Source organism: Anas platyrhynchos, chromosome 21 (assembly GCF_047663525.1).
Source record: "Anas platyrhynchos isolate ZD024472 breed Pekin duck chromosome 21, IASCAAS_PekinDuck_T2T, whole genome shotgun sequence".
NCBI classification, from domain to species: Eukaryota; Metazoa; Chordata; class Aves; order Anseriformes; family Anatidae; genus Anas; species Anas platyrhynchos.
In genome coordinates this window covers 12,596,858-12,622,056 of record NC_092607.1, presented here as the reverse complement: position 1 = coordinate 12,622,056, position 25,199 = coordinate 12,596,858, and the positions used below count along the sequence as shown (strand labels likewise).

At 43.6% G+C, this 25,199-nt stretch overlaps 1 non-coding gene across 7 annotated transcripts in view; it reads right to left on the bottom strand.

The window, feature by feature from the left end:
- The window catches only part of LOC101789629 (SPO11 initiator of meiotic double strand breaks), a 238,327-nt gene that overhangs the window by 29,571 nt on the left and 183,557 nt on the right, over positions 1-25,199 (bottom strand). For 2 of the 7 annotated variants that reach the window (XR_011804579.1, XR_005260488.2), the window contains exons 4-6: positions 9,816-9,945; positions 3,606-3,879; positions 586-691 (exon numbers count right to left, since the gene is read on the bottom strand). This is a non-coding gene — a transcript (SPO11 initiator of meiotic double strand breaks). Of the gene's footprint in view, positions 1-585; positions 692-3,605; positions 3,880-9,815; positions 9,946-13,808; positions 14,345-23,957; positions 24,830-25,199 lie in introns of those variants that run through there. The other 5 variants (XR_005260489.2, XR_011804581.1, XR_002404952.4 and 2 more) reach the window with 4 other exon arrangements.

The following is a 25,199-nucleotide window of genomic DNA, read 5'->3' as shown; positions in this document are numbered from 1 at the left end:
AAGGCTCTCCTTCCTCCCTCCTTTCTCCACAGTTTTTTTCCTGCCACCCCTAACCTGAATAAAACAAGTTATAACACCTAGCTGACGTATCACAGAAGCAACCTTTCTGGTTATGCTTCATGCAAGAACAACACTGCCTCTGTTCTTATTTGAAGTGGCCTTTGCCTCAGAGGCACCAATTTTGGTGACACATTCAGGAGTGAGACCCATGCTGTAGGAGGGCGGGGACGAGGTGCTGCTGGTGGCCATAGCCCAAGTTCACGCTGCAGCATCTCAGCAAGGACCTCACCCACTTCCCAAGGAGCTCTTTTTTCTGCCATGCTCTCCTCTTCCTTGTCACAGAGAGCACTTCTTTCTTGGCTAGCTGTTGTCCTAATTTCCATTTTGGCTTAGTATTCTTCCTCTCTGACACACTGCTGTTAGCCAGGGGACTGCCTCTAATTTGTATTGCACTCACCAAGGTGCATGTCAGAATATTTGTGCCATCATGCAAACAGAAGGCAGTATCGCCACATATCATAATGCCTGCAGGAACGACCTTGTATGAAGACTTTTGTGAAGTATAAAAGTATCACATCTACTTACATGCATCCAACAGTAAGCTACATGTCAGCCAAAGGAACCGAGGATGATGCGAGCTGAATTTGTCCTCATATCCCTTTTTCAGAAAAGCAGGGTCTGTTTGAGAAACCTGAAAGAAGAACACAGAATTTCAGCAAACAGTTTTTGGGACTCAGTCTGCATCCTTCCTGAAGTAGTTTTTTTTTTTTTTTTTTTTATGAGAATTTCTTCTTTGCTTTTGCCACTGCTGCCTGGCACCTGCTTGAAAACTTTCCCTGCTTGAAAACTAAGGACGGATTTCAGCAAAGCAGAGGGAGATAACATGAAAAAGGCACAAGGTTTTCATGTTGCCCAGTTTTCTTTAAAGTCACTCATGAGTTTGGGGGCTCAGTTTGACACACCTTAAAGAGGCTGTGTGTGGAAGGTAAAGAGAGGTTACACTGGTTTTGATAAGATAAGGATTGCTTGAACTTCTGCTGCAGCTAGAATAAAATCTGACAACACATTTAAACATTTAGTTAATTTACATGAAAAAAAAATAAGCAAAGCAAAAGTCCACATCATTGTATTTTTTTCCTTAGGCAGGAAGGAGAATCAAAACTTCCAACCAAAGCAAGCAGTGCTGAAGTTTAGCTACATGATACTTAAACCTTCATCTCCAATAGCCAGAGATGCCTGCACTTCTATGCCTAAAAAGCACAGACTGGTCGGGAGAAATGCCAGCTGGACGGTACGTGGTGCACAACTGGCTTGTGCATCGAGGCTGAATAAACAATTATTGACTCGGCTTGTGCAGCGCATTCAAGGGATGTTATTAACTGCACCAGAAAAATCAGTCAGGCAGATTCATATGCAGGGCTGAGTTTTTTTCGGAATCTGTCCCACTCCCCATCCCATTCAGCACAGCAAAAACTGCCAAACATTGCAGCTATTCAGTTTATACATATGTATGTATAAACATATGCATATAAACCTCCTCTCTAGCTGTAATAAAGCGAGCGGTTAAGCAGAATTTAAGCCATTACTGTAACTTTTCAGTTTCCCTAGAAGATCTGAAACGGGATGTATAGCACCTCAAATGTGGTTTTCATTACTACTGAGTCGAATATGGCATCCAGGTTATTCCTAAAACAAAACAAATTAGAGATTTATCTCAAACAATTGGTGTAATTGGTAACTTATTTACTTTCTCTGGCAATTTCCAAGTCACAAGAGCACGGTCTCTATTTTTCCTTTTTATAGATCTATTTATTACATTCCAATCTACATTAGATCTTCCTGAAAGTTCAAAATATTAGATCTAAAATAATGAGTTTCCCAAAGATTTTCTGTAATCAGTTCAATCCTGCCTGTGGCCGGAGCAGAGGACTGGGAGCCAGGAATTCTTAAAGTCTACATCAGAGCTCTGCCAGTAATTTGCTGAATTAAAATTAGTTCAAATCTTTCAAGTTGTGCTTAATTTAGAGTCCCAACAGCATTGAGCTGCCTTTATAGAAGACCCTAAGGATGAAACTGAGCCCCATATGAACAAGGGCAGATTTTGCCACTGCCCTGACTGGGATTAGGATTTTACCTAGTCTGGAGGTGTTAGGAGATAGAAGTGTCTTCCCCAGTCCAAGGACAAGCCTGTGAGGGCAGGCCAGGCGTACTGTAATGTTCGCAACAAGACACCGTGCCCATGGAGGGCAGAAGAGGTGCGCCCTCCTGCTCCTGCCCCAGAAAACTTGCACGGCATCTAAACCTCACAGCCTGAGCTCGGGCTTAGGATTCATCCGGTGCCTCTAAGTAAGATGTCAATGTCACTCTGTCAACAAATCTAAAAGCAAAGTCCCCTGCAGACCTGTAACATCAAAACAGCAGACAAACGCCTGAGACAGATTATGCATGAATACAGCGACAAGTTCGCAGCCGCTGCGTTGTCCAACTCTGTCTATTCCCAGTGTCTGAGGATGGGTGGCAAAGAGAATGCATTTAACAAGAAGGAAAAGACATTAAACATCAAACATCCCTTTGCTTCTGACAATTAATTGAGAAGAAAACCTCATAATCAGTTGCAGATTTGTCTCCCTGTAGCTAGCGTGACTCTGCTCAATTATCACGCTGCAGTCCGGAGCGAGGAGCTGGGTTCTCAGCTTTGTAGTCCATGGGGACAGGGAGGCAGCGGGCAGAGCTGAAAGGTTAAAGGTGGCAGGGGGAGGGCGCCGGGGGTGTTGCTGTCTCTGTGTTAGCCATAAATAATAGAAACCAGTGTGGTCTTCAGCTTACAGTCCAGCTTGAAACCCACGCTGTATCGGGGCTGTCAGCAAGGTGCTGGGAATACGTGCACAGAAAGCTGCCCTGACCCGAGAGAGGTCTACGCCTGCAGGGAGCTCTCTGTTGATAAGCAAAGATGTCTCAAGGACACTGCACGGTGAAGATGCTGCCCCTGCTTTCCATTCCCTCTGCAGCCCTAGTGCCAGTCAGTGCCTATCAGTCTCCAATGGACAACAGCCCCGTATGAAAAAGTCACAGACATTTACTTTACTTTACTGCCTTTGCCATGTCAGGGGGAAACAACCCCAGCCCCTGCCAGCCCCTCATCTCTACCTCTCTTACCACCTGAATTTGCAAAGACTTATTTCCAGTCTAGCTCGGCTGATTTGGGATGGGATGTTTGGGGCAGCCATCAGATCCTCAGAAGGATGCGCTGCTCTCTGGCGGGGAGGAAGGCTGGGGCACACTCTTCTCCCCTGAGCGCAGCCAGGGTCACTCTTATAGGGTGAATCACCTGTAATTCAGTTGTGCCTTACACCATGCAGCAGAGGCATTGAGGAAACTATGAAATGCTGTTGAAGTTAAAGCTGTTTGATTCCCTCATGTTAACAGAAAAAGCAACTCCTACAGCTGCAGCCTTGGCCACTCCCCTGTTACAGCAGAGACCAAGCACAGCCCTGATTGCCTTAACACCGTGATGTAAAATGGGTAAAACAAACCAACCGCTCAGAGATACTGAGACCTCATCTACGTTTGCCCCTGGAGTAAAATAAAAGCATCAGTGCTCTGACCTTCCTCCCACGTGAGCTTGTTTCTTTATGCTCCAGAATTAAGCCGCTGAACAAGGGGTCCCTGGCGCACGCAGACATTGACAGCGTTGGAAGGGGTTCACGAGAGCTCTGGACCTGGGCCGAGGAGCAGTGGGAACCAGCGGTGCCGACCTCTTCCAGGGCAGATTCTGAAAAGAGCTGGCTGGAGCCCAAGCAAGAGAAGAAAGGCAGATGTGCCCTGGCCTCCCTGACACTCTGGGTCTTCCCACAGTCTGGGGGTTACATTCGCTCCCACCTGAAAGCAAAACAGCCTTAAAAGTGAGCGTGCGAGTGTGCTAATCTCTTAGGACAGCACATGCATAAAAGCAAGTGTTTATATAAATGATACCCCTCACGTCAGGCTGAATTTAATTATCAAAGGAGAAAAAGCACATTTTGTTTGGTCTTTTACTAGTCAAAAATGGCTGGTATTTAATAAGCCCTGGAGCCAGATCTCAGTAGGACAGGCTTTTTATGGGCCAGAGGCACCTACCGTCCCGTCCCTCTCCACACACAGCCACTGACCTGTGTCCAGCTGATTTGAATTTACTTCCTAAATCTGATGCTTCTCCCAGTTAGATCAAAAAAAAAAAAGGAGAGAGACAGAGACACGGCATTTCTAGACCACAGTTCTTGGTGTCACTACACATTACTGATAATTTAGGAATGCTACAGAACATCTCAAGTTTAAAGTACTTTCATGGTTCCAATGGAGAGCTAAAACAGATGGGGTTTCAGTGTGACCTTTCAACCTACCAAACACTGTTGACCCAGATTATAGTTCAACAAAGCTGCTCTCGGATTCATGTTACATTTTGGGAGAAACACCAGGGTTACAGTGAGAAGGGATGGGCTGCTCGGGGGCAGCTCGGATGGCTGGCTCCAAGAGCTGCTGGCTGGGGCTGGCACCTCTGCCCCGCTCCTCGCCTTTATGCCAAAGGAGGTGCTCAGTGCTCGCAGAGAGCCCCCTGAGCTGTCATAAAATGCTGGGAAAGGAATGCAGGGATGGGAAGAATAACAGCTGGGAGATTTCACTGAGTAATCAAGGAGAGGGTCAAAAATTAGCAAGCAGGGAGGGGTGCTCCAGCCGAAAAGGCGTTTTTTCCAAGCTCAGGCTTCCCGCTAGAAAGCAGGAGCTGTGGACTTGTGGTGGTGTTGAAGAAGGGCCAGGTTTTATCGCAGAGGGGGCTGCGTTTCAGCAGAGGGTGAAGAGATTGCTACAGCCCAGGCGGCTCAGCGGCGGGGCCGGCCAGCCCGAACAATGTGCCCACCCAGGCTGGGTCGCGGCGAGCCCAGCTCGGCTGTCTGAGCCCAGCCGGTTGGGAACTGGAGCAGGACCATAAACCGCCCAGCGCTGTGGCATCCTATTGAAATGGATGAAGTTCCTGTCAATGTGCTATTATTTTAGACATTACAGCACTAAAAATAGCGCTTGTATTTTTTTAGCAAGCTTGTTGTTTTCAGGAGCTCTGAAAATATAAAGGGTTCCATAAGTGCTAAGAACAAGCTTGTGAAATAGTCTCACTGGAATACAAAACCACTTGAAAATACTGTTTGTTACATTTCCCTATGAACCCAACAATAGACCGCATGGACTGTTTTGCTCAGACACTGAATTTATTTTACTATAAGAAAATATAGGGGAACCCCCCCCACCCCCCAAAACCTAACTAGTTTTTCTCTATTCCAGGCAGCAGCCAGACTCTGGACTCTCACAAAGTGTTTCCGAAATGCTATCACCATGCCAAAAGCTTCTTCCATCTCTTTGTCCGCCAAAATAAAACGTTCCTGCTCCAAACCTTAATTATCTCTGCTTGTAACAACAAAACCAGAAAAACAGCTCTCACGTCCTTCCAGTGGAGATCAGCTGTATGAGAAGGACCGGGCTCATCTTAATCCCGGTAAGACTGACACGTGTCCTAATTGTGAAATCTGTACAGCATTTTTCAGAGCGGCTTTTTGCAACTGCTGCCCACGTCTATCACTGCTTGTTGGAGCCCTGCCGGAGCCTTTGCCCCCTGAGCTGCCAGCACCACAGCCACCGGTGGGGGCAGCTCCAATCCTCCCCGGTCCAGCACGAGGCTGTCAAGTAAAACCTTCGGTACCCGGTGGGGAATTTCCCAACACATCATCCCAGGAGCCCTCGATGCCGAACAAGTAGGAGCTTATCACCGTGTCGCTGTTCTGTAACTGAAATGGGATGATGATGTGCTGGTAGCTGGCCAACATTTTGTGTTGCAACATTTTCCAGATTACAGCAGACGATAAAGGTGCTGCGCTTAATGAGTTTTGTCAACTCAGTTATCGCTTTCGCATCGCACGAAGCAAGTTTGGGGCTAGACTTAGCAGCTCTGCAGCCCCTTTCATCCCAAAATTTCAAAGTGATTTGTCCGCATTAATCACATCTCAAAGCTGCCTTGTGAAATATCTGTTTGGGCTCCGTAAGAGCACTGGGGCTGGCTGCAGCCACCCTGGATGAAGGTGTGGAGGGGTAGCGGCTGCCCAGCGAGCAGCAGCAGGTGTGGCACAACGCTTCCCTGCACTGTGCTCAGCCACCCGAGCTCCATGGGGCACTCCCAGGCACTTTACTATTACTGTCTGTAACACCGCTGGATGGATTTTTCTTCCCGGAATTTAGAACCCTCCTAAACTCTTAGCCCTCTCCATGTCTCCTAGCAGGGAGTTTAAATACAGAGCATGCTAAAAAGATTCTGGTTTTCCTGCCTCTGACTCTGCCTTCTCCTCACTTCCTTTGGTTTGCTGCTTTGTTGGAAGAGGCATCCCCTGCTCACCTTCCCCAAGCTTTGGAGACATCTATCCCTTCTAAGTCCTACCTTTTCAAAACAGAAAGGCCAGACACAGTTGCATTTAAATATCCTATTGCTATATATGTGCCAAACTGCCACTGAAACCAAAACTAAGGGAACATAAAATCCTTGGGGAATGACCCAAAAGGGCTTGCCATCCGGCACGTGCAATGTCAGAAAGCTCTCCTCCCAGCTCCCTCTCTCCTGCCCTGACCAACAGGACCTGCACAGAAATGAGATGTTATACAGTAAGCAACAAGCCTTTCCCGTTGTGTGATGGGAATTACCGAGGCTGACTCTACCTGCCAGATGTGTTCCTTCTCTAGGCGTATGCTGCCCTGTTGGCAGGGGACGTGAGAGGACGGGGAGAGGCAGAGATTAGCATTCAAAACTAAGTTTTATATTTAGATGACTATGAATACATACATGTACTCTTTCCTCATCTTCTCACACCGCTTATTTTCTGTTTTTAATTACTTTAAAAACTCTAATTTTGAAAGATTATTATTTCTTTAATCAAATTTTTGCCTGCACCCCAAACGCAGGCTTAATGTTACAGCTATGACTGCAAGTCCAAAGGAGACAGATTTTCTGTCCCCACCCATGAAGAACAGTTGATTCATTTAAAACTGTGCCAAGGCCATATGCAAATCTTCCTAATAGGAGCAGCTGCTGGACTCACAGCCCAGGGGATAAACACAAGTTGTGTTCACGCTGCTGCCCCAACTCATGTCCCCAGAATCACATTCAGGTGGATGAAATCGCAGCCGCTGTGAGCTCGCTGCAGCCACGGAGGTAATTGTAAAGGAGAGCTGAAGCCTGTGTACGCCGGCATGCAGCTCAGGCAGCAGGAGTGCAGCCTGGAGAGGAAAATGTGGAGGAAAATGTGCCTGGGCTCTCCTGCAGCAAACTGGCATTGTCCTCGGGCAGCCGTGCCAGTCTGCAGCACATTAGGGTTTGGCCCATGTTTGCTGTTGAGAAAACAACCTTCCATCTGGATTTCATCCTCCTAAACCCCGTGTGTATATTTTATTTGTGTATATTCTGTAACTGACAGAATGTTTTATACAGTTTTAGGATAGGCACTAGGATGATACCTGGGAAAACAGCTCTTTTGTGTTAAATGGAAATGACAGCCTTTCTGCTTTGCTCTTTTGAAGCTTGTCTGACAAATATCTGGATGAACCTAAGTCAGGGAAAGACCAAGTCAACACTGCTGAAGAGGGGGAGAACCTGGAGGAACTGAAGGTCCCCCTCTCACCATCCTCTCCAGGAGCCCAGCCTCCCTGCTGCTGCCCACCAAATGCCAGGCCACAGGTCTGGCTTCTCACTTTTAAACAGTAACAGAAATCCTCTTAAATCCAAGCTCCTTTGGTGGAAATCAAACATCCCTGCTCAGTGGTAGGATGTCAGGTGGCTGGGACTGACTACGCTTTGTCCCCTAGAAAGCATATAAAATCAAGGCATATCACTACAACTGCTTCTTTTCTGCTTCTTTCTCATCCCCAGTCTTGATCAGCTATCCATGCCTTTTGTTGCCTAAAAACTAGATTTCCATAACATGTTTTGCTGTGGACAGTTTATCCTTTTATTTTTTTTTATAACAGAAACTGCAGCCAGATCAGGCTCCAGTGCCCCCTAATCTGTTGTTTGTTTACATAGGCCATGAAGGAAAGAGTCCAACAGCAGAACGTGTTTGAGAGCATCACACGTAGTACCCGTTTCACATCCCCAGAACATCACACACTGCCTCTCTGGGGAACCCGCACCTCCAGGAGATGGGGTTGCCAGTCACAGTCACGGTCCACAGCTTCCCAGATTGGGTCAAACTGCAGTGACCCGGTCTGCATCGAACCTGGAGCTGTTCTGGAAACAGTTTTCCCCTCTAGCTATGAAAAAAAAAAAAAAGAAAGAAAAAAAAAAAGAAAAAAACAAGGGAGAGAGATTTTCCTGTGAGTTTTAAGACTCCAGAATTATTTCAAGGAGCAGCATTTCAAACCAATGACGATGTGCCATCTGGTTAGAGTAAGCGTAAGAGTAAGGTTGAATTTCTTGGAAAAGAAACAAACTCCTTTTCAGCTGCGGAGAACCCAAACCAAAACAGAAACATCCCTCCTTTTCTTTTCTCCTTGTGTCATGTAAATTTGTGGAGGAATATTATCAAAGTGAGACACACTGTGTGAAATCGTGTTATGTATACTGTTCACAATGGATAATTTATTTTGGGTTAATTGCTCCTGTCCAAGACCCATCACTGTCTGAGTCAGATGCTTTTGATTGTGTAATGGTTTGGGAACCTATGTCCGCAGGGCAGAGATCCCCTTTTGGAGCATGTATTTCTCCCTGTACAGCTCTCTCATGTCTTAAGGAGATTAAGGTGGCAGAAGGCTAACAACCCAAAAAGCTCCACTAAGAAATCTGAATATACCAGGTGAAAATATGGTATTCAGCTTAATTCAGTTAATGATCCCAGAAGTGCTACTTGTGTGCTATCAGTGAATGCATCAGGCAGACGACCGTCTGTAGGAGGGCTGTTTTTCACAGAAGGACAATTGACAGAGGAAAAAAAAAAACTTGTTCTGAAGCTGTTCTGCATCTGATCAGTGCTTATTGTAGAAACATTGGTGAGAAAGAGGAGGAAGCACGGAGAAGGTAATTCTCACCCCCTAATTTTCAGAGCCAGTCCCAGCCAGGACAATGGCTCAGACGCCCCACTCTGGTGTTGCTCTGCAGCTGTCCTGCAGCAGAGGAGCTGTGCACAAACCTCCCCACGGGGTGATCTGCTCCCACAAGGGCTGGCTGCAGCACTTCTCCGCACACTTTACATCACTAAAATACTACAAAGGGATTCCAAATTCTTGCCCAAAGTTGAGGTTGAACTTAACGTTCCACTTTGGGTGCAATTTTCAAACCCCTCAAATGTTTGAGAAGAGAACAAACATTCACACGTGTTTGTTTTTGTTTTTTTCCTTAAAATTCCTTCTTTCCCTTCATTTGAGGACTCTTCTGACCATCACTCCAGACTTCATCTGAGCCTCAGGGCTGCAAAAAGTTTTGCCCAGTTTCAGACTTTGCAATGAGTGTTTTGCTTAGATTTACATTCAACCTCAGAAGATGCAAACCATTTCTACGGCTAATTTAATGAAGGATGATCAGTCAAAGAAATCCTCTTCCCACCTCAAGAAATAAAATTATTTAAATGGAAGAAAACTGTTCCTAATTAATGATGGAATATGAAACATATATAATTCACAATTTTGACACTGGGGAGAAACTCTGCTGCATTGTTCCAGCAAGATGATCAATGACATCAAAATACGAGTCTCAGAAGCTTGAATTGTTCTAGACTGCAATGGAGAAAAATAAAATGGCTCCACCTACTCACCAGTGAAAAAATGTATCTCCTGAAAAAGTCCACCAACTTTCAGTCATTCTGGGCTTTATGCAATATCTTGTGGCTTTTTCTGGTGCTGTTTTTATGATGTTGACAATCAAATCTCCAAGTGACATCAATACTGGTGGGACAAAAAAGGAAACAAAATGAAACGGTTAGAGCATAGACATTCTGGAAACTCAAAGCAAATAATAAAACACTGGAAAAAATCATAGTAGATCTTAATTAAGAGCCTGCCTTTATTGTAGCAAAGGCAAATCATTAACAGCTTGTGTTTAAATTTCTATCGGTATTTCCTTTCCAAACAGTCAAGGAGCGTAGCTAACAAAATACGCCGTGTGGCCATGCACAAGATAATCATCAGCTTAATTGGACCAAAGTGCTTTAACATCTTCTAGCTCGATACCAACAAAAGTCCATCAAAAAATAGCCACATAATTCACCATCTAAACTTCAGCTCTTCCCTGAGCATGAATCACAGGATCCTATAATTGCTCCCCAGTGGCAAAACCACAAGCATGGAAGCAAATGAACCATGATAAGAGTCTCTCATATTAAAAGCATCATAAAAGCCCAAACACAAAGCCTAGCGAGAAGTGCCCTTCTCCACATGGCACAGCTTTGAGCAGGCTGCGTTCACCCCCCCGGGTGCAGCCTGTGCTCTTCTGCGCACTGGAATTCGGCCGCTTCGTGACAATATTCCAGACATGGAATTAACACTTCTGAAAGCTTTTAGGGATCAAAGGTTGCCCCCTTCGCAAGTTTTTTCATACCGAGGACATGATGAAGCAGTCTGGCTCTAGTTGGAAGAATAGTTCAGATGACACTCGGAGGGGTTGTGGTAAGAGGCGGTGGCTGGGGAGCCGGGACCAAGGTCGGCTTCAGCCTGGCAGCACGGTCCCCCAATGCAGCCACTGCAGAAGAAGCCTCTGCTCTCCATCCACGGGGAACAGGGTCTGCTGCTAACACTCCTCAGGGGTCTTACAGATGGAGCCCCACGTACAGAAAGAGCTCCTGCTTGCCCTGGAGTTAACTTGGGCTACAAACATTATGCAGAGCAATGGGATGCTTGCTAACTGGCATGTAGTCCTCCACCAGAAGCGAGCCAGAGTCGCAGCTCAGAGGCAACCTGCCTTCCCTGGGGGAACCGAAGGGCAGCACCCCCCTTGGGAGTGACAGAAAGTCAGCCCCTAAGCCATGCAGACAGACAATGGTTGTAGTTTAGTTTAGTTTTTATAGGTGACACATCCAGAGCTAAGGGCAGTGTCTCAGTCCCTGTGACAAAATGGGATTGTTGCTGCTCTGTCGCTGCTGGTGATGGCGAAGAGAGCTGTGCTGCCGCTGTCTCCAGCTGGTGGGGGTGTTACACATCCCATTTCCATCCCTTCACAGTGGGAACCCGGCACTGTATTTGCAAGACCCTAACTGAGCTACCCAAGCTGTTTTCAGTGGGCTTTCAGGTGTTTTGAAGACCCTTTTGACAACGTGTGCCTAATGCCTTCAGGCACTATCAAAAACGCCGTCTTTCCTGGGGATGGCTGACTAAACAGAAGTTTCAACAATCATGTCATAAATATCTCAAGACAAGCCTGTTGATTCAGTGAAATGTGTGGTTGGCTCCTATTGTAAATGCATTCACAGAAAACCTCACAGTCCGCTGCCACTTGGGATTAGTTGTGAGCAAAAACGAGAAACGTTTGGGGGGTTTTTTAATAACATTTTGATACATTACAAAGTGGCTTTTCTTTTAATTTTATACCACATCGTTTGAGATGACATGAAGCAACATAATTTGTCAAGACAAGATATATAAAAATAAATAAATAAGAAGGGATTAGAAGGAGAGGCGGTTCTGAAAGTTTGTTAGTTGGAAAAGGCTCTAATTTAAATCAGAAATGTCTGGATTAGATTATTCTGACAAGCTAAAAGGAGGCAAAATTGTGCTACACATTTATGAAGCTAAAAGGACATGGAAGGAAAGCGACGTCTTCTGACTGAGCGGGTAGCTCTCCAACCCAGCTGCCTCTGGGTTTGAGTCCAGATCTGATAAAGGCTGGTAGCCCTGAGCGAGCCAGGGGTCTACAAAACTTCAGATCCATGGGTGAGCCAGGCCACGAACCAGACATGTTCAAATCAGTAACCATCAGAGGGCAGAGGACATCAATTTTACGTTTAAGATGATCTTTCTTCTGAATAAAATCCTAGACTTTGGCAGGCAAATCCAGTTATCGACCACTTCTAGGAAAGGGGAAAGTCTTCCCACTCGGCAAACCTCCCCAGCGTGACGTGCAAAGCCCCAGCAGTGACGGGGCAGAGATCCTCCCGACCAAACACAAACCAGCCTCGCTGCAGTCAGCCGGTCAACCAGAAATCAAACTAACCCAAGCAGAGCTTTTAATTCTAGCAAAGAACAAAGCCAAACATTTCCAGCTGCAGAAGGGGAGATCCGGCTTATCTGATAGCTCAGGGAGCACAACCAAAGTGTAAAGTCCCAGGTCCCCAGCTGAGGGCTGCAGAGCAGAGGCTGACCCAGAGCCCTTCACCCCTCTGCTGTACCGGCTGAGATGTTTGGCAGAGTGGTAGGCTAGTATCCTGACCTTTTTTTTTCCTGAAACTTTCCTAAATTTCACCATCATGTGTGGAAGTAGCACTGCAACAGATATTTTCCAAGTGCACGTTTCTAAAAATCAGCATTTCCCCCGGGAGCCTTTTTTAAAATAAAACGAATTATAATATGGAGCTTGTGGAGCACTTTGAAGAAAAACAGTATTATTAAAACAATACTGTTCTAATTCCAATAATTACTATAATAAAACTAAAAGGATTATATGATTATATTCACATTATGGTATTACCTTATGTCTCAAAGGATCCAGCGTGAATTTCAAAAAGAAATTATTACAAAAGTTCAATCATTTCTTAGCAGCTCTACTAACCCCCTTGGGCTAGGTGTCAAAGGAAAAAAAACTCTTTAACTTTCCAAAGCCGTGAAAGTTTAAAGACCCAGCTTGTCAGAATGACACCCTCCTTACACATGTATAATCTGTGCTTACGGATAAATGGCAGCGGGATCCTGGCACTGGCATTTTAACTAGGTGAATATAAATACCACCACACCAAAAAGCAGCCCTGTGCTGTGCACAAAAGCAAATTTAACCTCTCAGACAGCACATGAGAAAATTCGGTCCTAACTGTTCTCCCAGTCAGGATTTTTCTTTCTAAGCACTCATGTGAAAATCTTCTGCGCGATCAAGTTCCTGGGTTTTTCTTTACTTCTCAGGCAGAAAGAATAAGTCCCTCTTGCTGATACTTTAATCTCAGTTCTTTAAAATCCAGATAGGGCGAGCATGAGGTTCAGCCTCCTGCTCCATGCCCTTCAGCTCCTGCAATGCCTCGCCTTACAGCTTGCTTACAGATATATTTCAATTGGCAATATTCAAAATTTCCAAATGGAAAATAGCTGCTGGTATGTGAAGATGGCCAAATTGCAGGACAATTTTATTCCCACCAGTCGTTGCCATGCAGTGTGAAATTACAGCTCGTATTACTCCATACCATGGCTTGCAGAAATTTGGACCAAAACTTTAAAAATATTAATGTGTATGCAAATGCAGTCTTGCACATAAATCAAGCACACACACTTAATCTGGTGCTTTAGCTTTATGAAATGATAGATCAAAGCAGAACAAATGAGAAGATGGAGCCCAAATTAACACATTAACTGAAACAGAGCACTCTCAGATCCTGGAAACCACGCTCCGTCTGGGTGTCACATATCCGATTACATTCCTCATAACTCAAATGACAGAACAGACTGAGAGAAGCGAGGATGCCTATTCCTACTCATCACCAGCTACTCACAGTAATTTTTTTCAGAGTACTAATAATTATCCTTAAAGAAGAACAATTAAAATCCAGTGTAATTGGAAGTCTGGTTATGATTATGGATGAGTCAAACTGCTTTGGAAAACGAACACAGAACTGTTTGGAGCTCCATTGGTATTTTATTAATCATGTCATTAAAATGGATACATAAAGTGGGTGCAGCTATACAGTGGGATCTTCAAAAGCTCTCACTAGCCGCACTCTGCTCCTGGTAAAGTTGGTAGAAGTTTTATTCCTTGAGTTTAATGGGAGCAGAGTTATGCCAGAACCAAGTGTTTTTTATAACATCCCACCCATCTCGTTCGGAGGCAGCCCTTTCTTTCTGGTGATCCCATAATCCTGAAAGAATCTTCCTGTCCCAACAGCAGCCCTGGGACTGGAGGTGCTACAAGGCCTCGAGCCTGGGGATGTGGGGCAGAAGAGATCTTCCCGTCTTCCTCCCATCTATCAGGATGAGAGCAGCTGGGGCTCTGTGTCACGGAGGGAGGACTCAGCTTGAGCCTGGATGCTGAGCCTGCTGCTGGGGGTAGAGCGCATGAGACTTGGCCTTACGGAGCTGAAGAGTAATGCAGCAATTTGGAGCAGATGGTTAGCATCAGAGAGCTGTTTAAAGAAACAGTGTTGAGAGTAGAGAGCTGAAAAATAACATAACAGGAGATTTATTTGTGGTCGCCAGTTCAGGGCTGTCTAAGAAACATCAGCAGTGGCTGGCACTGTCAATTCATCACAGATAACATGGAACCTTGAATCAAATAGATTTTGGCTTTTTGTTTTGCAAAACCAAAACCTAATCCGATAAGAGTGGGTCTAAACAAAGCAAAACCTCTTATACTGTCCTCCGAGACAGCTCCCTCGGGCACCAGAACTCCAAAGCAGGTTGTTAAGAAAAAACAGGAATGTACCGCAAAATGCAGGACTTCAGGGACAAAGCTTTCCAGTGTTTTGCTTCTGAATCATTTTGTCAACATTGGAAATTTGGACTGAATCGCATTGGAAAAATGGGCAATCATTCATAGAAAGCAAAGGTAAAGAACGAGCAGCGGGAATTAGGCTTAGCTCTCTGCTCTGCCCAGCTCTGAAGAAGCCTCTCAGATGCATGCACAACCCGCTGCAGCTAAGCAAGTGATCCCAGCAGGCTAGAAGAGGCACACTACCAGCAAAAGCTCTTAACAGAATAAATATCTTGAAAAACATGAGTTTAAAGTAGATTCTGTCATTTGTTTTTGTTCCAAATTGCACCTACCCAGAATTAAAGCAATCATACAAATCTCTAAAAAGGCAGCAAAAGGTCTCAAACTCCAAACAATACACTAAAAAGTGCTGCTAAAATTAAAAGAAGGATTCCCTGAATAAGATGATATAAGATCTTAATTTTCATTCTGTAATTAAAAAAAAAAATCTACTCATAATCCCCTTGAAAAGTGATCCCCTTGGAATGAATTGTCTTAATGCTTTACATCTGAAGGAAGCAAGGTAAGACAGTGCTATACTGCATTTTCTTCTATCTGAGGGAAGCTGGAAATAATCTGGAGAAAAGATTATTTCCAACTTTCCAGCTCTTTTTCTATAATTAACAGGATGTAAGACATAACAAACAGAGGCTGAAGAAAACCACAAACTCTCCATATGGGGTTCAGTTCCTGTTTACTAGTATCCTGTTTACAGCATAGGCTTTGATGGTCAGATAATCAGGCCTCTCATGTTCCCAGAATGACCACACTTATTCTGTACTTATTTAAGACTGGGAAGACTTTTTAATAAAAAAATATGTCGAGGAAACAAAGCAGAGAGAGATTATAACAATATGCATCGCTACGGAAATACCAGACTCATTGTTATAGAATACAAAATTACCAAATACCCTTTTGTGTGAAAATAGCAGGGCGATGTGAATTGTTAGTTCAAATGGAGGCGAGGAACAAAGTCCTTTTCCTCCTGCCACCGTCCTCGTCTGTGTCGGGGTCATCTAACGCCCAGGTGGAGGAAGCAGAGATGCCCATTTCCCAGAGCATCCTGGCCTGGGGCATGCAGTGTTGTTGGCAGCCAGGGGCTCAGCAGGGGCAGGAGGCAGGTGCTGCTCGCCACCTCAGCTCCATGACAAAGATGCAGGAGGAGAACAAGGAGGCTCAGCTGTGGGCTGGGCTGCTGCTCTTTGCTCCGGTGTTGTCTTTAACCCAGAAGGCCAGTTCAGATCCACAAATCACAGATAAATCTGAGTGGCACCAGAGCAAGCAAAACCCAACCATTTTTATACAGGGCAAAATCAATTCCTGCCTTGTCGCACACCGTTCTGTTTTTCTACCCAGAGGTGTAAAGCTTGGTGAAATCTGGTTGCAATGAAGACAGCAGAAAGTGCACGCAGGACTTTTCTGTTTCTACTGTCCTTGCATCTAACGCTGCTTCCCAGGCAGCAATTGCATCCTACCTGGGGGGAACACAACTTTTTGATAGCCATTTACCAAAATGCTGAAAAGCTCAACTTGCACGTTGCCAGGGGCAGCCCCGTGCTGAGCTACAGGAGGAGGACTCAGTCCTGCCAGACTGCAGCAGGATGAGTCTGGGCAGGGGGCTGCATCCCACAGGACACAGGGATGCATTGCCCCCTTGGCACCACTTCCCTGCACCATGGGCTCTGTGCCTGGCTTGAGCACCTATCTGGGACCAAATGAGACTCAAGAAATGACTTCCAAACTGCCTCGATGCATCAGAGGAGAACACACAACTCCAAAAGACAATTCTTATCTTCTTGGCATGGGAGACTAAAATAAAAGATTCAAAACAGCAGTCTGTAGGGAGAAGGAGCCATAAGGTAATTCTTCAGGGAGCTGGAGAATAAGTGAAGTATTTATTTACTCAAAAATATCTTAAAGACTAAAAAGTTGCTGCCCACATCTCTGAGACAGTGAGGGCTTTTTGCTTGCGACTGCAACAAAATGCTACCAGGGGAGTTTGCAGCAGGAATGGCAAAATCCCATGAGCTGCATTTTTGGGGCTTTTTGTGCCCCAGATAATAAAAATTTTGCAATATCAGTTACTCTTGTGATATTCACATGCTCTCAGACACCAAGTTTGTCACTGGAGTCAGTTGCTTTCCAGTTTTGACCTGAACAGGACCCACAGCTGTATGGACACATTCTGAATTTGGGAAAGCCACAGAAACCTGGAGTCAGTGTAACAGGGGATCAGCAAAACTGCTATGATGTCAGCTTCTGTTGCCATCTCCACAGAAAAGCGTATTCCCTTCTTCACAAGGAGTTTCTTCTCCTTTCTTTGGAACAGCCAAATTTTAGAAATTTTATTATATTTGGCACAGGCCAATTTTTCATCATTGTGGGATGTGTTTTTGGTTGCTGTTGTTATGAATTTAACACCATTAATTTCATTGTTAATTTCTTGCAACATTGCTGGTGATGTGTAAAGTGTACAGAATGTACAAAAATAGGAGTTTATTCTTTTTTTTCCACTTGAGAGGAGAGTTCAGGAGTGGAGAGGCCTGCTGTAGAAGACCTTCCTATTTTTATTTCTTCTTTAGAACTTCTGCTATGAGAACAGTGATTTAGAGAAGTTACGCTTAGCAATCAAAATTCTCATTACTTTGTAGCTGTACGTGCTAAGAAAGCTTGCAAGTATTTAAGTAAATAAAATTAAGAATGATTGCTAGATAGTCATTGAGATAACATATTGTATAACAGCTTTTATCTGTAACAGAACCAAGGAATCATTATAAATAAAACTGCTGAAATTATGCATTGCAAATAAATAAGTTTGTTTATTTAGATTTTGCTTGTAATTCTTTCATAAATACCTTTTCCTTTTGCTTTTGAATCTGTTCAGTGTTAGAAATGGTTTGCATTCAAAGCCATGATGCTATACCAGATTTACTGATGTCATATGCTGACTTTATACGTGGAATTTTTAAGGACAGCTCATCAGCAAGTCAATGGAGTTGCATGATTTACATCACCTGATTGTCTAGCCCCTATATAGCTCTGTCTGCATCAGCTAAAATCAGGTGACACTTATAGGTTGTCATGCTTTCTCCTGACTACAAACACTTATTTTTTTGTTTTCCTCCCCAAAGAGCATCGCTCATATCTCACGAAAGAAGAGGAAAGTCCCTGTGACTCACATAGAACCACCTTCATTAGCACAGTTTGGGAAGGCATCTTGGTCAAGATATGCTTCCTTGGGGAGATGGTCTGCTGGGAAAAGGGCCAACATCTGAAAATTTCTTGGAAAAGATAAAAAACAGATGGAAACTTTTTCAACGCTATTGTTTTTGTATGTAAATTATTTTAGTGCTCCTGAAGAGGATGAGATGAAGAAGTTTAGAACATAGTTAATTAACAGCAGTAATCTTTGTATAGTTTGCACCATAAATATACCTGGCCTCTAACAGAAGAGCAAACAAGCTGTTTGAAGGGGTATCATGGGAGTGAAAGATTTCAATCTCATTTAGCCTGAGGTTTATCTGAAGAACTCCATTTGGCCAAGGTCTCCTCTCAGTCTCCTGATTCATACCAGTATAAATGAGGAAAAAATCTGGCCCAAAAATTTTATCAGGTTTAATATCATCATAATTACAAGCAGCCCATTTCTCTCAGTAATTATACCACAGAGATGGAAGTTTAACCCTATCCTTACTCCAAGGTGTTCCCCTCCTAGGTGATGCCTGTGGCACATTCTTATTCATTCGTGCTTCTGAATGGCTGCACCCCATATTCTGTGCACAAAATATGACTTTCAGGCACACTATGGACATCCCATTTGGAGCACAGCCCTTCCAGTAGGGATAAGGTGTAATAATTTTTCAGTAACTTAAGGCTGGATTCAAACCCATAACTGAGAGGCAGCAAGCTCCATAACCAAATAACATTCCCAAGAGCCATTCAGCCTGCAGGAAAACCATTTCAGTCCATGCAACTCATTCCTAACCATAAGAAAGTCTTAATGATGTGTTGTTGGTCGGACTCCGCCATCGGCTGAGCGCAGTTTGCCCGATATGTCAGATGCTCACGGATATAATTTCACCAACTGCTTGGCTCAAGGGAACTCGCTACCTTGTGGAAGGAGCTCAGCACCACATTCATTAGTCAGTTGTGGCTCACAAAACCCTAATGAGGTCACTATTGTTCATCAAGGTGAAATGACTCACTTGACACTTCGGCAAAGACAACAACAGATCTAACAGCAGAGTCCTGCCTCCCCACCCGTGTCACAGCCAGATAAAGATGCTTGCTGCTCCACAAACACTGCTGCTGAGACATTTGTTATCAGTCGTTAAGACAAGGCTACGAGCTGTTGTGAAAATATGATTGACTTCAGAGTGTTTTACTCTCGAGGACTGGAATTAGGCTGAAGATCTCTTATTTTTAAAGGATAAACATTTTGATTTTGTTGAGCTGAAGTCTGTAGAATTCATCTTACAAGTTCAGTCATCTGCCTGCCACAGGCCATGAGTTGCTGCCTTTCAGCAGAAAGTGAGGATTCATCATTGTTGTATTATTATTGAACACCCTTTATGTTGATAATAAATCAGTTTAACTACATCTGTCACTGGATGGCTCCAACAATCACGCTATTGCACAAACCCATATACCACCCTCTCTGCAGACTACTGCAATCCGAGCGCTTTGGGAAAACAACTGTCTCCATTTCAGCTTAGTGTGCTATCTGCAGCCTTGAACAATAAAATCCCCTTACCAGGAGCTTCCAGGAAGTACAAAAAACTCACTGATGTTCATTTACTGAGGGGGCAAAAGGCCAGGTCCTCAGCTGAGAAAATCATAATGGAGCCACAATTTTCTCAGTGAAACTGCTCTCCAAGAAAATCCTTCTCATGGCGCCTTGCTGAGAAGATTTTCATATTCCCTTCAGTTATCAAAGAGCAATAAATATTAAATAGACTTGGTCAATACTTTTAATGTGGTTTCTTTTTGTTGCGGGAATATGCTGCTTTGCCCAAACAGATATAGTTTGGAGGGGTGGGACAGTTTCAGTAGATTTTTTGAATTTCAATTATTCTTCCAAAAACAATGGTTTTGAAATGGTCAGAGAAGCTTTCCTTGGCATTTTCATAACAACAAAAACAAAAAAGTTTTATTTGAAGAAACTATTCATTTTGAAATATAAGTTGACTTATTGAAAAAAAAAATTAAACAAAGTTTAGTGGTTTTCTGATGATCTATGGGAAAAAGATTTGAAATCTTAAATGGTCTTTAGGTACAATAAAGCCATTTTCTTATGAATTCTAGTACTATCTGCATACAGTAGCTGCATACTTATAGATTACTCAATAGGACTACGTTTTATAGGGTATACCAACAAAATAAAATATAGTCTACTAGCTATGATAATTCATTGAAACTAATTGTACCAAACCAAAACTCCCTTACTTGAAATCAGTTGTAGAACTTCCATTGAGTCAAGAAGAGTTTGTCTGGACGTAACACACCAAGCATTTACTCGGGGCAGACCTTACAGCAAGATCCATCATGAGGAATCTAATCTGATTCTACCCTCACAATCCTATGGCTCCTCCACTACAGCTGAGACAACTTATCCCAGTTTTTGACTCTGAAAAGCCCTAAGAGGAGAGCTCTAACTGTGCTGGGATTATTTCCAGAGCACTGGGGTTACAAATTAAAAAAAAAAAAAAAAAGGGCTCTTTTTCATTGAGTATCCAACTGAGAATGGAAACTGTAAGGGAAGAGGGAGAGACAGAGCCCCCAATCTCTTTCTGAAGTGAGTGGTATTTGAAACTAATCTCAGTCTCTGCTCCTCAGTGGTGTATAAATGGCTCATTCAAGGAGTACCAATATTTCTTTCCAGTAAATTATTAACCCTACTAGGAAATGGTTTACGAAAGAGAAGCAGTCAATCTTAAACCCTCTTCACTCAAATAACAGATCTCTAACACATGCAATCCTGCTCCATTGGTAGAAGCTCTTAAACAATACATAATATCTCCTAGGCAACTGCAGTACTATATGAGAGCTGTTTTATTAGTTTCCTAATTAAATTTCAAACTTCATAGCAGTGACAGATTCTTGGTTATCTCTGCTGCAAAAATTCAGATGGGATGCCAGAGGGAAAGGATGGGGCTGTTCGTCTTATTGCATGCCAAGATTTTGCGCTACCGGTTACACTCGTCAACCTCTATCTAAAGCAGTTAAGAGCTATAAAGAATTCATTAAAAGGGCTGAGATTTATTAGAGGCACCTCAAGCTCATTAAGGATGCTGATGAAATGTGAAGCCCTTGAATCCACACACACCATTTAAGAAGTGCTCAAGTACAGCTTTTATTTTTTCCCCTTTTTCTCCAAAACACTTCACTTTAAAAAAAAAAAGTTTTTAATGTTTTCTTTGATGAAAATTATTGTTTTCATCTGTCTCTTTTTTCTTTCTTTTATGAATAGTAAGATCACAGCAAGATTTGAATATTTTAGAAAGGGAAAGAGGGGAGGAAGATAAGGAATTTTAAAAGATTTTTAATATGGTTTAAAAAAAAAAAAAGCATGAAAAAGAAAAAGGGGAACGAGAGGACTCAAATAGCCACTGCTGTGGAAAAAATAACTTCAATAAACCCAGCTTCCCCCTTGAGGTGAAATAGTGGAATCACTAGAAATAGTGAAAACATGTTTGTTTCCCCCCCCCCCCCCCCGTCTTCTACAGGAATTTCAACCACCCAAAAATTTACAGTCACCCTGAAAACTCAGAGGCTTTTGGACAGAATCTTATTTTTGCATCTTCAGCTGAATTGTTTCAATTTGCACTTTCTCTGTTAAAACAAAGATTTTTTTGAAGAAAGTAGGCATCTTCTGCAAAACTATTTATCTTGTTGAAACAACATTTACCTGTCCAAATGCCAGATATTGCCTTTCCAAAAAGGATGAAAGCAAGGAAGAGGAAACGAGAAACAAAAGGAAGGAAATACGAGAAGAAATGTGGGAAACCATCAGCCTGTGAGAGCTGTACGGTAGGTCACAGAGGAGATGCCAGCTGTAGACCTGCCTTTAGCCCGTCTCCAAACCCCAGAAGATTCAGCTCGCTTCCCCCTGCACATCAGTCAGCCCAGTCAGTAGAGGCAGATCAAGCCCCAAATGGCTTTTCAAACAAAAAAGCAAACCCAGTTGCCTTCCAAAACAAGTATTGACTGAACTTCGGTCAATAACTACCTCCAAACGTTTGGTGTGAGGTATTTTCTACCGGACCTTACAAGTGAGGTATGTTTGCTTCGGATGGTTTTTCCTCTAGGTATAAGGACTTAGAAGCCAAAGGCACAAGGAGTTTCTGTAGCCAAATGAAAATAATCTTGTACACAAGGCATCCCCCCAGGGAGGGATTATGGTCCAGGTAATAAGAGCAATTCCCTAACGAGCATGCAGGTGAAGAGAGGCAGAGTCACTTGGGGATATGTGACCCAGGTGACTGTCACCCTGCCACAGCCCAGCCTGCACAGGCAGTGCTGGCACATGCAGCTATGGAGGTGGGAATGCAAGTGACACAGACTTCTCTGAAGGCCAAGCATTTGCATTTTCTGTGCGCCTCAGGGTGCAAACGCAGTTGAGAAAGTTAAATGTCACATCTAGATAGAGACTGAAATGTGAAGGTCCCAAAGATTTAGATGTGCTCTCGTTCAGACCACTCATGGGATACAACCAGGCTATACTAAAATACAGAATAAAGTTACTCTGTAACAGGATAAGTTTCAATAGAAACTTCACCAAGCAGGTCAGGAGAATAAGAAAATACATCCTTTTTTTTTCCCCTCAGACTTTTTCTCTCTCCCCCCTTTGTTGAAATAAATTCCTATAATTTATGCAAATTGGCCCCTTTTGCTCATGAAGATTTCATGGTGAATAGCAAACACAACAGGAAGATCCAAACCAGTGTCAGAAGAACAAATTACTTCCCTGGCCAACACCTAACATGTCAAGAACTAGTTTAGGAGGTATTTCTTCAGCCCATCAGAAATGAACACAGTTGTCTGTGTGTGGCATGCACACACGCTGCATCGCCGAGAGCAGCCCCACACACAAAACGTCCAGAGCAAAAGCAGTGCTGGCCCAATGAAGTCAGATGTGAACACCAGCCCCCAAAACAGTTGTAGATAGAAGTAAATTCATCCTGAAAATCAGAAGGTGTTCACGGCTAAGATATCTCTTAGCAAGGCAAACACACGTTGTTGTAGGTGCATGGAGACAGCGTGCATACAGAAACCAGCAAAGATTCCAAATAAAACCAGAATAAGCCTTTGTAATACCAGAAAACAAGACTCACCCTAGTTAAATAGAGCAGGAAAGCCTCATTTTGCACTGAAAATCCACCTGAGAATGGGGTGGATTTATACTGAGTGGTTTGGTTATTGTTTCCAGGTGCAGAGAGAACAGGGGTGATGGCCGCTGCCCCAGTGCCCATTAGCGGGGCTGTTTTAAGGGGAGATGGAGCTGTCCTCACTCAGCACCCAGCACAGTGAATGGTGTGAATCATCTGGGAGGCACACACAAAGTGTACTACTGGCAGCAGAACATGAGGCCATACAGAAACCTAGCAGGGTGCGGAGGCAAGACACCTTAAAGGTGGGTGTTGTCCTGTATCGGCCTGGCTCGTGGGGTTAGGACTATAAGTATAGATGTGAATAAATTCCAGAAGCAAACTGTTGCTGGAGCAAAGCTTAACATAACAATTAAGTGCACAGATAGGGCCCTTTCCAACCATCGTGCACAACACGGGTGGCAAAACCGACTCCAAACACTCATTTCTGAATTTCTGAGCAGAAGAGCCTTGAGTCCTCACGACAGAGTGGATAGTTTCATGCATAGGTTGTTTATGTATTTCCTTATGCTTTTTTAAGTGTTTATGCCTTTCTTAGAAAGAGTGTGACAGAGAAGCCACTGGTTCTTCTCCCCACGTCTTCTAGCTGAAGAAAAGCAGTGGCAGTACATGAAAGAGCAGGCTGTGTTACACTGGGGACCCAGGAGCCCTTGAGCAATCAGGAGAATTGTTTGTGGTTTTGTGCCTGCAAGTAATATTAGCACCCAAATGTTTACACGCCCCTCTAAAACTGAAGTGGAGCTTCTAACCTCCAAAGTCCCTCCTTGAGGTTCAACGCGTCTATCTTCTAGGACCACCTAGAAAAATTGCCTGTGAGTTACAGCTGTGCTTTGCTCAAAAAAAAAAAAAAAAAAAAGGCTTCTGCCTTTGTCCTGCATATATGTTTAGCAATGTTAGTAATCTAGGTGAAGACTTTATTATGCCAGCATGGATTAGTTACACAATCACCACTTGTGGAGGGTGTGGGAATCTCATTACATCCCTATGAGAGAGCAAATAGATAAAGAGGAGCTTTTTAATACAGAAGACTCCCAAACAGTGATGAACACAGCCAACTGCGGAGCCCACCAAGCAAGCAGGTGAAATTATATTAACGCGAACATTACTGTAACAAGTCTCGTTTCCCCTCAAGACATTTCTGCTCATTCAAAATGTGCAGCAATAAATCAAATTAGATCAAATACAACTGTCTGAAAGGAAGCCACACAATAATCAGTTTTGAATTTTCCCACCCCTCTCCCATAAAAAGACAGTGCAGTATTACAGAGAGTTGATGTGTGCAGCTCAGCCATTATATCTGGTTTGAAACTGTATAAAATGACATCTGATAGCAGCTTGTATGGACAAGTTCTTATTAAATATAATTACTCAACAAGGTCTATCCTAAATCAGTTAATGATTGGCAACAGACAGACAAATTTACTGGTATTCCCTGACTTTGCATATTATGGGAATAGTTTTTAATATTAAAAAGTTCATATCGTTCTTACTTATGCTTTGATTTACTACATCCATGAAGTGAATGTGAAATCTGATTACATTAATTGAGCATGTTGTCAGATTGTCACTTTTCTCCTGTTAATTGCCTCCCGTCTCGTTCATTATCCCCGACACGCCACATTTTCAGCCCAGCATCCAGTTTTGCATGCCTGGTTTTCCATATGCAGTGCTACAAAACTGGTTACTCTCTGAGTTTCCACAAGCTGCAGGATCTTGTTGGGGTAACCGGGCCGCCAAATGAAGACATGTGTTCACTGTGAGCATTTAAACTTGTTTGTATTTCCTGGTACAGGGAGGCAAAAATGCAAAATTAGAAAGTTGTTTGAAGACAGTTGAAGATAAAGGGCAGTGTTTCTAAGCCTGTGCATGATTATCTGTACTATTACAGACATTGCAGATATCTACTGCATGGACTCCTTGGAGGAATTAGTAATTTGTTGTATGTGAATTTCTCCTGGAGTGCTTCAGCTCTTCTAATTCAAAACAGCATAAAAACCCGTTTCGCAGAACTCTGCACAGCAGTTCACCGGCTGGTTTTACATTCGCAGTGAACACTTGGAAATACTCTTCCCAAACTGCAGAGCAGCCGTTCTGCACCCAGACGAAAGTGGGTGACCGTGTGCTCACTCCTGCAATGTGGGAACCTGAGAGCA